The 13,441-nt window shown below is 33.2% G+C and overlaps 1 protein-coding gene across 1 annotated transcript in view; it reads right to left on the reverse strand.

Moving 5' to 3' along the window:
• Positions 1-13,441, reverse strand: part of LOC133191199 (dyslexia-associated protein KIAA0319-like protein) — a 65,826-nt gene that overhangs the window by 40,109 nt on the left and 12,276 nt on the right. The window lies entirely within an intron of this gene.

Here is a 13,441-nt window from a genome sequence, read left to right on the forward strand (position 1 = left end):
TGCAAATAAAACAAAACAATAGTACTTAACCACTGTTAGTGAACAAATCTTATTCCCACTCAAGTTGGCTTCCCTTGGTCTTTGAAGAACATTTAATGGTCAAAGAAAAGGAATCTCATTTTTATTTATTATTTACAAGGCTACATGACCATTAAAAACAATGAAAGTACTTTTTGTGTCTTATGTATTATAAAAATCCTTATGTAGTGTATTATTTTCTTATTCAATTGACCTTTCATTTATTTTATTTACAGTGATTAATTATCATAGGTGAATACCAAAGGGGAATAACTTCTCTCAGAAGAATACAAATTAATAGAGCCCTGCCAAACACCAGAACACTTGACCAAGTGGTCCATTAATTTACAAAATTAATATGGTAAAGTACCCTTGCTTGTTACAACTTTGTACTCTGTTTGCTACCTAGATGCCGAGGAGCAGAGCAGCAATTTTCAAGGAAAGAATGCATTTTTACTACAGATTCAACACATCCGCATCCTAACAACAGATCCCTAACAGAGCCTGGGCCATGAAATTCACAATTTTGGAAGAGGCACACTTGCTCATATATAGTTTACCAGGGGGACAGAAGTGGATTTTGAAGAAATAATGCATTTTCATTGTATGGTGGTTACAGCTCCAGAACCCCTGACCCTGAGGCAATAAATTTCAAAATTTTGGTAGAAGGCTCAAAGCTAATTGCAATCATGCAAATAGTTTGATGGCTTGATGTCCAGGAGTAAGTAGTAGATTTTGTGAGATTGCATTAATTTTGATGGTTTAAGTCCCACCCCTAGGCCCCAGGAGAATAGGAACCATGAAAATCAAAAATTTGTTTCCCTTCACTCATAGATGCTCTGTGTCAAAATTGGTTGATATTGGTTCCCCAGTTCCAGAGAAGAAGCTGAAAATGTTAATGCAGGATGAACAAGACAGACAAAACCAGATAGAAATAGGTCACCTGAATGTCTCAGGTGACCTCAAAATATCTTCAATAATTACTTTGAAACTGAGCTAAACACAAAACAAGGAATAATGAATTCAGGTCATAGTTAAGGTCAAGGTCAGATAGTTATGCCACAGTTGAATAACTTTCACCAATATGTATCTGTGTACCCTGTATGTAATTTGATTAATATTTATCTTATATCTATCTTATCTAGCTAAACACAAAGTGTGATGAACAAACAGACAGAAGGATGGAAGATGGACATGAGAAACACTATACCCCCCCCCCCCTTTCATGTGAAGCATAAAAATGTCCAACATGGGAAGATCTATGTAGATAATGCAAAGTTAAAGTGTAGTATCTTGTTCATCAACAATAATCAACTTGCCTCTTTTGAATTTTTATTTTACTCTAAACTACAGAAAATATGAAAAAAAAATTATTTCAGATACATGTATAAACCTCTTAATGATTTACAAGTTTTATATAATGTAGTGTGTTCAGTTGAAAGATAGAATGTTAGATCAATAGGAACAATTTAATTAATCCATATTGACATGACAAATGTTAAAAAGCTTCAGTCAGCTTTCTATCAGTCAAGTCCATGAATCAGGGTTACATAGAGGCTAGGAGACACCATATGGCAGCAATCGACTCCTTACACAAAACAATTGACATACCCTAGGCATAGTGTTAATCTGATCACCATCATAAACCCTGTAAAAAGCCTTGCACACCAGAAACTCCTACTGATGCCTATCATGCTCAGTTCAACACTTGAATGGTTTGCTTCACACAGAAATTTTATTTTTCATTTCTTTACCTGAAGGTATATTTAAAGTTCTGCCTGATGATTTTATTCTATACATGATCACATGAAATAACATTTGCATGGGATCATTCATTTTGCTGAAATACCAATATAACAATAAACATCAATAACAAGTCCACTGTAGCCAAGTATCTGCAGAAAACTAAATATATGTCCATAGGACATGAATGCTCCACCCTAGGAACATGAACAGAAATATATCTTCCTTTTTTGGTCGACCATTGAAACATTTAAGCCATTATTTAACAGCTAAATAAAGTATTTATTATTTCAAGTTTATTCCCTCATATTTATCAAAATGTAAGATCTCCTGTATATAGTAAAAATGCTCTTACAGAGATTTTTCAATGAATGGAGATATCTTAAATCTTTCATGGAATATTATATAAGATGAAATTAGAGCAAACTGAAGGTAAAAAAGTAAAATTCAAGGTCATGGGGAAAATCAAGGTCAAAACTATATGTGTCAGGATCACGTTTCTAATGCCCTGTTCACATGGAGAGTTTAATTCAAATGAAATGTAAGTTATTGCGAATTAAAGTTGATCTGCGTTCACACGGAGAATTTAATGCGAATTAGTTTAATTCGAATTAGTTTACTGTGCATTAAATTACTTCGCATTAGCTCCATGTGTACGCTAAGCCAAGCTAATTAGAATTAAATTTTGATGCATGCGTAAGGGCAGAATTATGTCACAGGCCACGTGTCGATGGTCAAATATAAGTACTTCTACTATTTTTGAGTGGAAAACAAAGGAAAATTATGTTAATCACTAAAATGCGTACAGACACTTTGACATTATGTCAAATGTATATCTGCTCTGCACAATAAGACGTGATTTGAAATGATGTCACAATAGCCTCACTGAATAGCCTTGTTGTAGAAATAAAATTATAATTCGCATTAGTTTACTTTGCATGAGCTGTCGTGTGAATGCAATTTAATTCACATTAGTTTAATTCGCATTATTTTACTTCGCATTAATTTACTACGAATTAAACTCTCCGTGTGAACAGGGCATAAATTTCTAATTATTCACCGTTTTTTGTGTTTTTTTTAGCTCACCTGAGCCTTCAGCTCAGGTGAGCTTTTCTGATCAGAATTTGTCCATTGTCTGTCGTTGTTGTTGTTTTCATCATCGTTGTAAACATTTTACAATTTCATTTTCTCCTCCAGAACTACAGGGCCAATTTCAATCTCAGAATTCTTGGATAATGCACTTTATTTTTAATGTCAATGTACAGATGTTGTAAATGGGTACTGACTAGTCTCCTTCAAGGAGCTCAAGACTCTCATTCAAAATATTCTAATTAACTTGGTAAGCATTGATCACAGGGAAACTTGATGTGAAAAAGAATAATTGAAAATAAAAATTCTAATACTGTGTCAACTATCATAATTCTGAAATACATATAGAAATATGTAAAGCTTGAATTGTGGAATGATGTTTTTTGTCAGTTATTCAATAAGCCTGTACTTTGTATAAAAATTAACATTATTTTTGACAAAATACTAATCATGCTAATTTCAACAGTATTTCCATGTCAGGAGGTATTAAGACTTATGGAGTGTCAGCAGATCTTAAGGAACGGGTCAATTAACAGTCACCAGAGATTATAACTATTTCATCACCTGATCTTAAAGAATGGTCAATTAACAGTCACCAAAGATTATACCCATTTCATCACCTGATCTAAAGGAATGGTCAATTTACTAAGTCACCAGAGATTATAACCATTTCATCACCTGATCTAAACGATACATACAACAAACAAATATTCTTATCTTCTGCATAAAAGAGTTACACTAACATTTTTTATGGAATTCGCAGTGTTTTTGTGTACACTGGTTCCTATTTTATAAAACCAGAAAGTGTAGTTAATGTAAACATGTGCAGAACGAAGTCCAGGAAATTTACTAGCAAATCCAAATATAAGCGTTTAAGAAAGGCGTTTGAAGGAAAAAAGAAGCAGCAAGGTATCACAATGATCAATTTTGATGAAAATAATCATATTTATTAGGACAGCATGCAGACTTTAGAGGGGACAACTGTTTCTTGATCTTAATGTTCAATAAATTTCTTTTTTTCTGTTCAAATGATTTTTTCTTGTTTTAATTAGTGTGGAAAGGGTACCCAATTCCTTGTTTTTTTCAAAAGCAGTACTATTGTAAAAGATTCCATAAAAAATATCAACATATTTTAGGATTGTTTATACACTTTTAACATCAATTTTTATCATTTTTTTTCAATACTGATTACATTTGAAAGCCGATAAGAAAATTTTGTTTGTCTTCAATAAAATATTTGACACAGGAGAATGTTCTTCATAATTTTATAATTACAAATTGTTCTAAAGATTGAAGAGAATACAGTGTATATTGGAAACTTCTACCCAAAAATATTGATCCATAAACATACATTTTCCCTCTTTCCCTCAAATTTTGGTGAATTGTTCAATCATAAAGTTGTAAGATGGTCACAGAGATCAACATTAACGGTTGTCCGATTGCCCGGGACAAGTGAATTATCAGTTCGGGCAAGTGAAATTGTCGACATACTTGTCCCATTGGGCAAGTGATTTTTTTTCCATACCAATGTACATTTTTATTTAGTTTACTTTAATTTATAAAATAAAACAATAAATTGAACACTTGATTTCCACAACTGACAATGTTTTTGCAATCAGAATTCCTTGCTAGCATTTCTGGATAATTCCGTTCATTTAAAAATCGGGTTCGTTATTTTCTTTCAAAGTAAATACGCTCTATGTCTAACAAAACTGTGTTAACTTCTTATTAGGAAATTAGATTTTTTTTTTCACGCACAGGATATAAGTACAGTGAAACACGATGTATCCTGATCAAGATAAGTTTCGAAGCAACTGTCTCTATATGAGTGAAAAATTCTCGAATGAGACGTAAAACAACATACAATTAATCAATCGTAGCAGCTATCTTCCTTTAGCGTTGCTTCACAGTTATCTCTGAAAATCACGATTCACAAAAGGATCCTACCGAAAATAATTTTTTTAAAATATGAATTATATTAATAGGAAATGGAGGGTTATTGCTGCATGGCAGTCTGTGTTAACAGGTTGAATTTACAAGTACAGAGTATACATTTATGTACTAATGCAGCATCGAAATTTTTTTCAGGTAGCTATAAACTTGCCAAATTGACAGTAGTGTATTTGGTCACATTTTTTATATCATAAAGTTTACAGTAATAAATAATTTTCTTCTTAAGTTCTTTCTTAATTTTGGGCAACCAAGTTTTGCATTCGGACAAGTCAAAGTTTGCGATCACTTGCCCAAAGGGCAAGTAAATCTGAAAGTTAATGTCTATCCCTGGGTCAGATATTTTTTTCTTTAGCAAGAAAAGGCTTCTGAATACATAAAGATAATTCAGTTTCTTAGGAAAAAAATTGATTATGTTATTTATCCTTAAGGAATGATTATGTAACAGTCACCAGAGATTATAACCATTTCATCACCTGATCTTAAGGAATTGTTAATTAACAGTCACCAGAGATTATAACCATTTCATCACCTGATCTTAAGAAATGGTTAATTAACAGTCACCAGAGATTATAACCATTTCATCACCTAATCTTAAGGAATGGTTAATTAACAGTCACCAGAGATTATAACCATTTCAATACCTAATCTTAAGGAATGGGTCAATTAACAGTCACCAGAGATTATAACCATTTCATCACCTGATCTTATGGAATGGGTCAATTAACAGTCACCAGAGATTATAACCATTTCATCACCTGATCTTATGGAATGGGTCAATGAACAGTCACCAGAGATTATAACCATTTCATCACCTGATCTTAAGGAATGGGTCAATTAACAGTCACCAGAGATTATAACCATTTCATCACCTGATCTTATGGAATGGGTCAATTAACAGTCACCAGAGATTATAACCATTTCATCACCTGATCTTATGGAATGGGTCAATTAACAGTCACCAGAGATTATAACCATTTCATCACCTGATCTTAAGGAATCGTTAATTAACAGTCACCAGAGATTATAACCATTTCATCACCTGATCTTAAGGAATGGGTCAATTAACAGTCACCAGAGATTATAACCATTTCATCACCTGATCTTAAGGAATACTGTGGTTTCATTAATATTCATGGGCATCAATTTTCGTGGATTTAGTAAAAAACACAATTTTGAGGATATGTAAATTCGTGGATAATGGTCCTAACAGAAAAAAGTTGTCATCTTTGCATATTTTCTTTTGCCGTATGCTTTAGCAGTAATCATCATGCCATTTGCAATGTTAAGAATACTGTGGTTTCATTAATATTCGTGGGCATCAATTTTCGTGGATTTAGTAATAAACAAAATTTTGAGGATATGTAAATTCGTGGATAATGGTCCTAACAGAAAAAAGTTGTCATCTTTGCATATTTTCTTTCGCCGTATGCTTTAGCAGTAATCATCATGCCATTTGCAATGTTAAGAATACGTAAACATTTTTTTTTTTAATTTACTAACAGGTGAAAACTCCTTAATTTATAAGTTATATTTTACTCAATTGGTTTTTTTAAAAAGTCAGAACCTTCAAGCATTTACAATGCAGCATGGTGTAACAATAAAGGGTGAGGCATTCCAAATACCTTCTCCACTGTAACTCTATGAGCTCGATGGGCCAATTAAATATTGGATATTAAAACAGAATATGAAAAACAATGAATTAAAAATACTTTTATTTAATCAACGTTTCAGGAAAAAGATGTGCAAGTATCTCAAAAAAGTAAGACAATTTGAAATTTGTCTTTTAGGCACACATGTGTACTATATGGACAATAATTAAGTGTGGCAACAGGATATTAAAAGTAACAACAATTAAGTATTTCAATTTACAAAATGGTGTTAGATACTTATTTTCACATGCAGGGCGTGTTTCTGGACTTGACAAAGACATCCAGACCCCCTTGCTTGTAGATCTCCGAACGAACACATCCAAGCTCGCTGAATACGCTTAAACATTCAAAATGGGGGACAAATAATTAAGCCGTGATGGGCTTTTAAGTGGAAGGATTTTCGCAAAATACATTCCCGTTATCTCATGTTTAACAAAAAAAATGTTTCTTAACAAACAGATAAAAGTCAAATAGGCATTAAATTGTGTTAATAATTTGTATGAATTTAGCCCGTTTTGAACAGAGAGTAATTAATTATTTCTATCAGAATTTTTATTTAACGATAATTTGTTGATTTCATTGTGCAGATGATAATGAGGGTAGGATCCTTATATTGTTTGAGAAAACAAACTTAACACATTTACGCCTGATTATCATCCTTCGGGGGTAATACCACTGACTGGTATATATGCGCTGCTTTGACAGATCTATGTGTTGTTTGTTTATCTCCATGCAGAATAGTAAAACATTTTTACTCAAAAAGTCCAGATAATTATGTAAAAGAATTTTTTCCTCTTTTTTTGATATTCTCAAAATGATAAAAATATACGTCTATAAAGTCAATCTGATGGGAAAAGGGGGGTGGGGGTATTTAATTTATATTAACGAAAGTCGGAATGGGCTTTTTAAAGGTTTATCATAAATCAAAATGGAGACACCAAACTTCGATGAGCATTTGATTTCGTGGATCGACTCAACAACGAAATCCACGAAAATTGGTGTTCCACGAATAATGATGAAACCACAGTAGTCAATTAACAGTCACCAGAGATTATAACCATTTCATCACCTGATCTTAAGGAATGGGTCAATTAACAGTCACCAGAGATCATAACCATTTCATCACCTGATCTTAAGGAATGGGTCAATTAACAGTCACCAGAGATTATAACCATTTCATCACCTGATCTTAAGGAATGGGTCAATTAACAGTCACCAGAGATTATAACCATTTCATCACCTGATCTTAAGGAATGGGTCAATTAACAGTCACCAGAGATTATAACCATTTCATCACCTGATCTTATGGAATGGGTCAATTAACAGTCACCAGAGATTATAACCATTTCATCACCTGATCTTAAGGAATAGTCAATTTACAGTCACCAGAGATCATAACCATTTCATCACCTGATCTTAAGGAATGGGTCAATTAACAGTCACCAGAGATTATAACCATTTTATCACCTGATCTTAAGGAATGGGTCAATTAACAGTCACCAGAGATTATAACCATTTCATCACCTGATCTTGAGGAATGGTCAATTTACAGTCACCAGAGATCATAACCATTTCATCACCTGATCTTAAGGAATGGTCAGTTTACAGTCACCAGAGATTATAACCACATCATTACCTCTTCATGCTGATTGATAAGAAATTCTGAAAATACCAAACATCAACAAGTATAAATGGCCTAAGCTCTATATATAAAAAAAAAATCCTTCTGTCTCTTTAATGAAGTAGACAACCATTTATCTGTAATCAATGTTCTATCCATTAAGCTCCTTCAAATTAATAAGTGATTGCAATAATTCATAAAAATCCAATACCTAATCTCTCTCAGCACTTCCATCTGGCATTGCAGGTACCTTTATGTGTTTATGTGGCCCATAAAAATGCTGGATTCTCTATAAAGTTGGCTCAATTACGCAGTTGCAGCATATTATGGGGTTTTTAAATGAGTGTAATTGAGTAGTCAGGCTTCTTTCTTATTTTTTTTTAACAAACTTCTAACCCCAACCATCTTCAGAGCAACAATAGAGAACCCTTAAATTCTCCTTAACAATAGATTACATTTGCAAAAAATATAATTCTGAGATATTCTTATAAAATAATTACAGTATGAGTGGTTTAACATACAGGAAACATAGTGAACAAGTGGACAAAATGGTAGAGGATCAGTTATCATCATGTGTGATTTCTGGAACAAAACATATTCCAATTTTTTTTGTTGTGCATATAATGTATACTATTCATTGATAGTTTTAATAGAGGACTGCACGTGAATTGTTTCATATATAGAAATTAAGTATCTGAGCCTAGTGGCAATGATCTAACAAACAACAAGACATGATGTACTGCTAATCAATCTGCCATTATAAAGAATCTGGGGGCCTGACTCTAGAAACACTATCAATCAGAAAGAACAGGAAAAACAATCACACTACAACTCACACAAAGTCATGCTCTCTCTAATGCTTTCTTTCAATGTGTGACAAACTGTCAGACTTGACAAACCTGACATTGATTCAGATCAATAACTATATATAATTCTATTGGTATTTGAGATGGATACATTGTAACTGATCAGGAAGAATAATGTTAAAAAAAAACAACAAAAAACCAAAGAGGCCCATGAGCCACAATGCTCCCTCACCCGAGTCACTTTAGCCCTGCTGTTTTTTGGAGGTTTGTGTTTGCTTTGTTCCCAATTTGTATTGTTTAAAAAAAACAAACAAAAAAACCAAAGAGGCCCATGAGCCACAATGCTCCCTCACCCGAGTCACTTTAGCCCTGCTGTTTTTTGGAGGTTTGTGTTTGCTTTGTTCCCAATTTGTATTGTTTAAAAAAAAACAAACAAAAAAACCAAAGAGGCCTATGAGCCACAATGCTCCCTCACCCAAGTCACTTTAGCCCTGCTGTTTTTTGGAGGCTTGTGTTTGCTCTGTTCCCAATTTGTATTGTTTAAAAAAAAACAACAAAAAACCAAAGAGGCCCATGAGCCACAATGCTCGCTCACCCGAGTCACTTTAGCCCTGCTGTTCTTCATTAGACTTTCCCCTACATACATGTATTCCTTTGTAAAATTTTGATCTGCCTTTATAGACCCTATTCTATATACAGGGGCCAAAAGTTGAATAAAATTGAAATAACACAACCAGAAGATGCATCCATATTATAAATATGACTAATCATTGGCTTTGCTGTTCTTTAGAAAAGAAGGTTTTTAAAATCTTTTCCTTTTAATTCCTATGTAAAACTATCACTATCTATTCTGGCCCCACCTTACCCCTGGGGTTCAAGAATTCAACAATCTTTAAGAAGATTTTTAATAACCCTTTCCTATTCTTTCTTTTTTTTGATTATCTCCCCTTTGAAGGGGGCTTGGTCCTTCATTTTAATATTATAAATTCCCCATCACCCAAGGATACTTTGTACCAACATTGGTTGAAATAGACCCCATGGTTCTTGGACAGAAGTTGAAAATGTGAAAAGTTTACAGGTGGACATACAGACAAATGGAGAGTTGACAGACAAGAAGTGATCAGGTGAGCTAAAAACAAAACAGGTACATGCATGTAAAAAAGAAAGTGTACTTTAAAAAAAAAAGTTCTCTGTCTACATATTTAGGAAGTATGGCATATTGCTCCTAGTTAAAAAAAAATCCAACTAAAATTAACAAATACTGTAAGCATCATCACCCTACCCATCTCAAGATCATTTAAGTTCAATGAAGCTTGGCTGATTAATACATGACCCCACCTCTGATGTTTTTGGAGGTTTGTGTTTGCTCTGTTCCCAATTTGTATTGTTTAATTGGACTATGAGCTTGAATACTGTTCTTTACTGAGAGTATATCTATATTTCATGTAGGTCATTGTTGACAAATCAGCTGACAACGATTTTTTGTAGGTTTTCATTTTTGATGGCTTTAGCGTTCTCTGAAAATCTTGATATCCATATCTCTTCCCCATGTAAATGAACAGACTTGTGTAACTCTTAAAAGGTTAGCTTACAGTCACAGCAGGCCTTCAAGTGGTTTTTTGGACCAAATGTAGGACTTTTTACACTAAAGGTCCAATTTCTTGAAAACAGGGTAAAATGCCCCCCCCCCTCCCAAAAAAGAAAAAAAAAGGAAATTAAAGGGATAATTACAGTAACACTCAATGTCACCCTTTCTACTTAAAATACTATATAGAACACATTAAATCAAAAGTCAAAGATGATTATACCAGTGTCAATTGCTAAATGTGTCCATGAAATGATAAACGAATAATAGCATGTTTCTATAAACATTATAAAAAAAAAGACTGAATTTTATTAAATCTACAGGATTACAGGTACATGTTTTACAATACTCCTCAAGATTTTCAAAAAAAAGGAACACATGCACACCAAATAAATTAAAATAAATAAATATTTTTTTAGTTTCAACCAATTAATGTTATTTGATAGATCTAATATAGGGAAAGGTCCATTTCCAAAATATAGGGATTATAGGGCATTTTCACAGAGATAGGGACTTAAAAGCAAATTTACATTGTACTCTTAGATTCTTAGCCATTTAGAAGTTGTCACTTTATCATTAGATCAGAGCATGTTAAATTGTTCCAGATCATGTCATTACCAATTGACATTGTACATTCTATAGTGTCAAGAGACCCACATGATGTAGCTAGTCTTGTGCTGAAAACCACTTAACACCAGACTCAGAAATCAATAACACACTGGACATCTAAGTACTTAAATTCATTGCATTAATAACTGATAGATAATTAACAAATGATCCTTAATGACATGATAAATGTGCTGAACTTCATAATTCACTTGCAGAGGACATCAGTTCACCTCATTTCTTAAAACAAAATATACTATTTTAAGTCATCTATAAATATGTATTTTGTAACAACATGAAAATATTGATTTACTTGTACCATGTGTACTGTACACCTTCAAATTTTAACAATATATGAAAGTATATTTAGAAATCTCCTGGATTCAGTAGAAAAATGATTCTTCTGACAATCCACACCTAAACTATTCTTTAAACTGATCTTGGACAATAGAACCAATTAAGAAGGAGGAAAAAAAGAATGCTCAACAGTTTTATCCTGCTGTAATAAAATTAAGTCATTGAAATACACCCTCCCAAGGCCAACCCTCTTGTAAACTTTTAATGCAAACTGTCTTTCAGTTTTGAACTGTCTTTCAGTTTTGGGTTTAGCTGAGGTAATCCAATCAATAAATTCTTACCACAGACCCTATTTTGCCCCCAAACAAGAGGCCCATGGGCCTTGAATCGCTCTTCTGATAACCTGTGCAACCTATCACTTCTATTTGAACCTTCGAAGTATCCTGTATATTTAGATAAACCCTTGAAATTCCAATTCACACTCTGAGAACCCAAGATGATTCTAAGCCAATTAGTACCTGAGAGTTGGTCATGGTGACCTACTTATCACTTGTCATTCTCTAATGACCCATCAACTAAGTTTGATGATTCTAAGCCAATTAATACCTAAAATATTTCTTAAAATTATAACCATAAAATTTTATAAGTAGGTCAAAGTGACCTACTTTTCAATTGTTGTACTCCAAGGACCCAAGATGCATCAATTGACAAAGTTTGATGATTTTAAGCCAATTAGTACCTGAAATATTTAATTAAAGCCATAAATTTTCAAAAGTAGGTCACGGTGACCTACTTTTCAGTTGCTGTACTCCGAGGACCAAAGATACATCGACTGACAAAGTTTGATGATTCTAAGCCAATAAATACCCAAAATATTTAATTAAAGCCATAAATTTTCAAAAGTAGGTCACAGTGACCTACTTTTCAGTCAATCTACTCCCAAAGATGCATCAACTGACAAATTTTGATGATTCTAAGGCAAATAATTCCTGAAAATATTAAATACAGCCATAAAATTTCAAAAGTAGGTCACCGTGACCTACTTTTCAGTTGTCGTACTCCTAGGACCCAAGATGCATCAACTGACAAAGTTTGATGATTCTAAGCCAATAAGTACCCAAAATATTTAATTAAAGCCCTAAATTTTTAAAAGTAGGTCACCGTAACCTACTTTTCAGTTGCTGTACTCCGAGGACCCAAGACGCATCAATTGACAAAGTTTAATGATTCTAAGCCAATTAGTACCCGAAATATTTAATTAAAGCCATAAATTTTCAAAAGTAGGTCACCATGACCTACTTTTCAGTTGTTGCACTCCAAGGACTCAAGACACATGAACTGACAAAGTTTTATGATTCTAAGCCAATTAGTACCCGAAATATTTAATTAAAGCCATAAATTTTTGCAAGTAGGTCACGGTGACCTACTTTTTAGTCAACCTTCTCCGAAGACCCAAAAGTCATCAACTGACAAAGTTTGATGATTCTAAGCCAATTAGTACCCCATATATTTAATTAAAGCTAAAAATTTTCAAAAGTAGGTCATGGTGACCTACTTTTTTAGTCGACCTACTCCAAAGACCCAAGATGCATCAACTGACAAAGTTTGATGATTCTAAGCCAATTAATACCTGAAATATTAAATTATAGTCATATAAATTGAAAAGTAGGTCACGATGACCTACTTTTCAGTTGACCTTTTTGAGGACCCAAGATGCATCATCTTACAAAGTTTTATGATCATAGAACTTAAAATGTCCAAATTATGCCTCTAAAATGCTTTGAAATCAAATGCCTGCAAAGTTCAAAAAGTAGGTCACTGTGACCTACTTTTTAATAAATATGTCTTATGGCCCCAAGATGCATCATCTTACAAGATTTAATGATTCTAAACCTCTCGGTATTCAAATTAATGACCTTAATTGTTTTGAAAAAGATAAGCCATAAAATTCAAAAAGTAGGTCAAGGTGACCTACTTTTTAGTTGATGTACTTTGAGGACCCAAGATACATCAACTGACAAAGTTTGATGATCATAAGCCTTAAATTGTTCAAAATATGCCTCTAAATAATTTT

This window comes from Saccostrea echinata, unplaced genomic scaffold (assembly GCF_033153115.1).
Source record: "Saccostrea echinata isolate AGI-Se365-2 ecotype Australia unplaced genomic scaffold, CSIRO_AGI_Sech_v1 ptg000023l, whole genome shotgun sequence".
Lineage (NCBI taxonomy): Eukaryota > Metazoa > Mollusca > Bivalvia > Ostreida > Ostreidae > Saccostrea > Saccostrea echinata.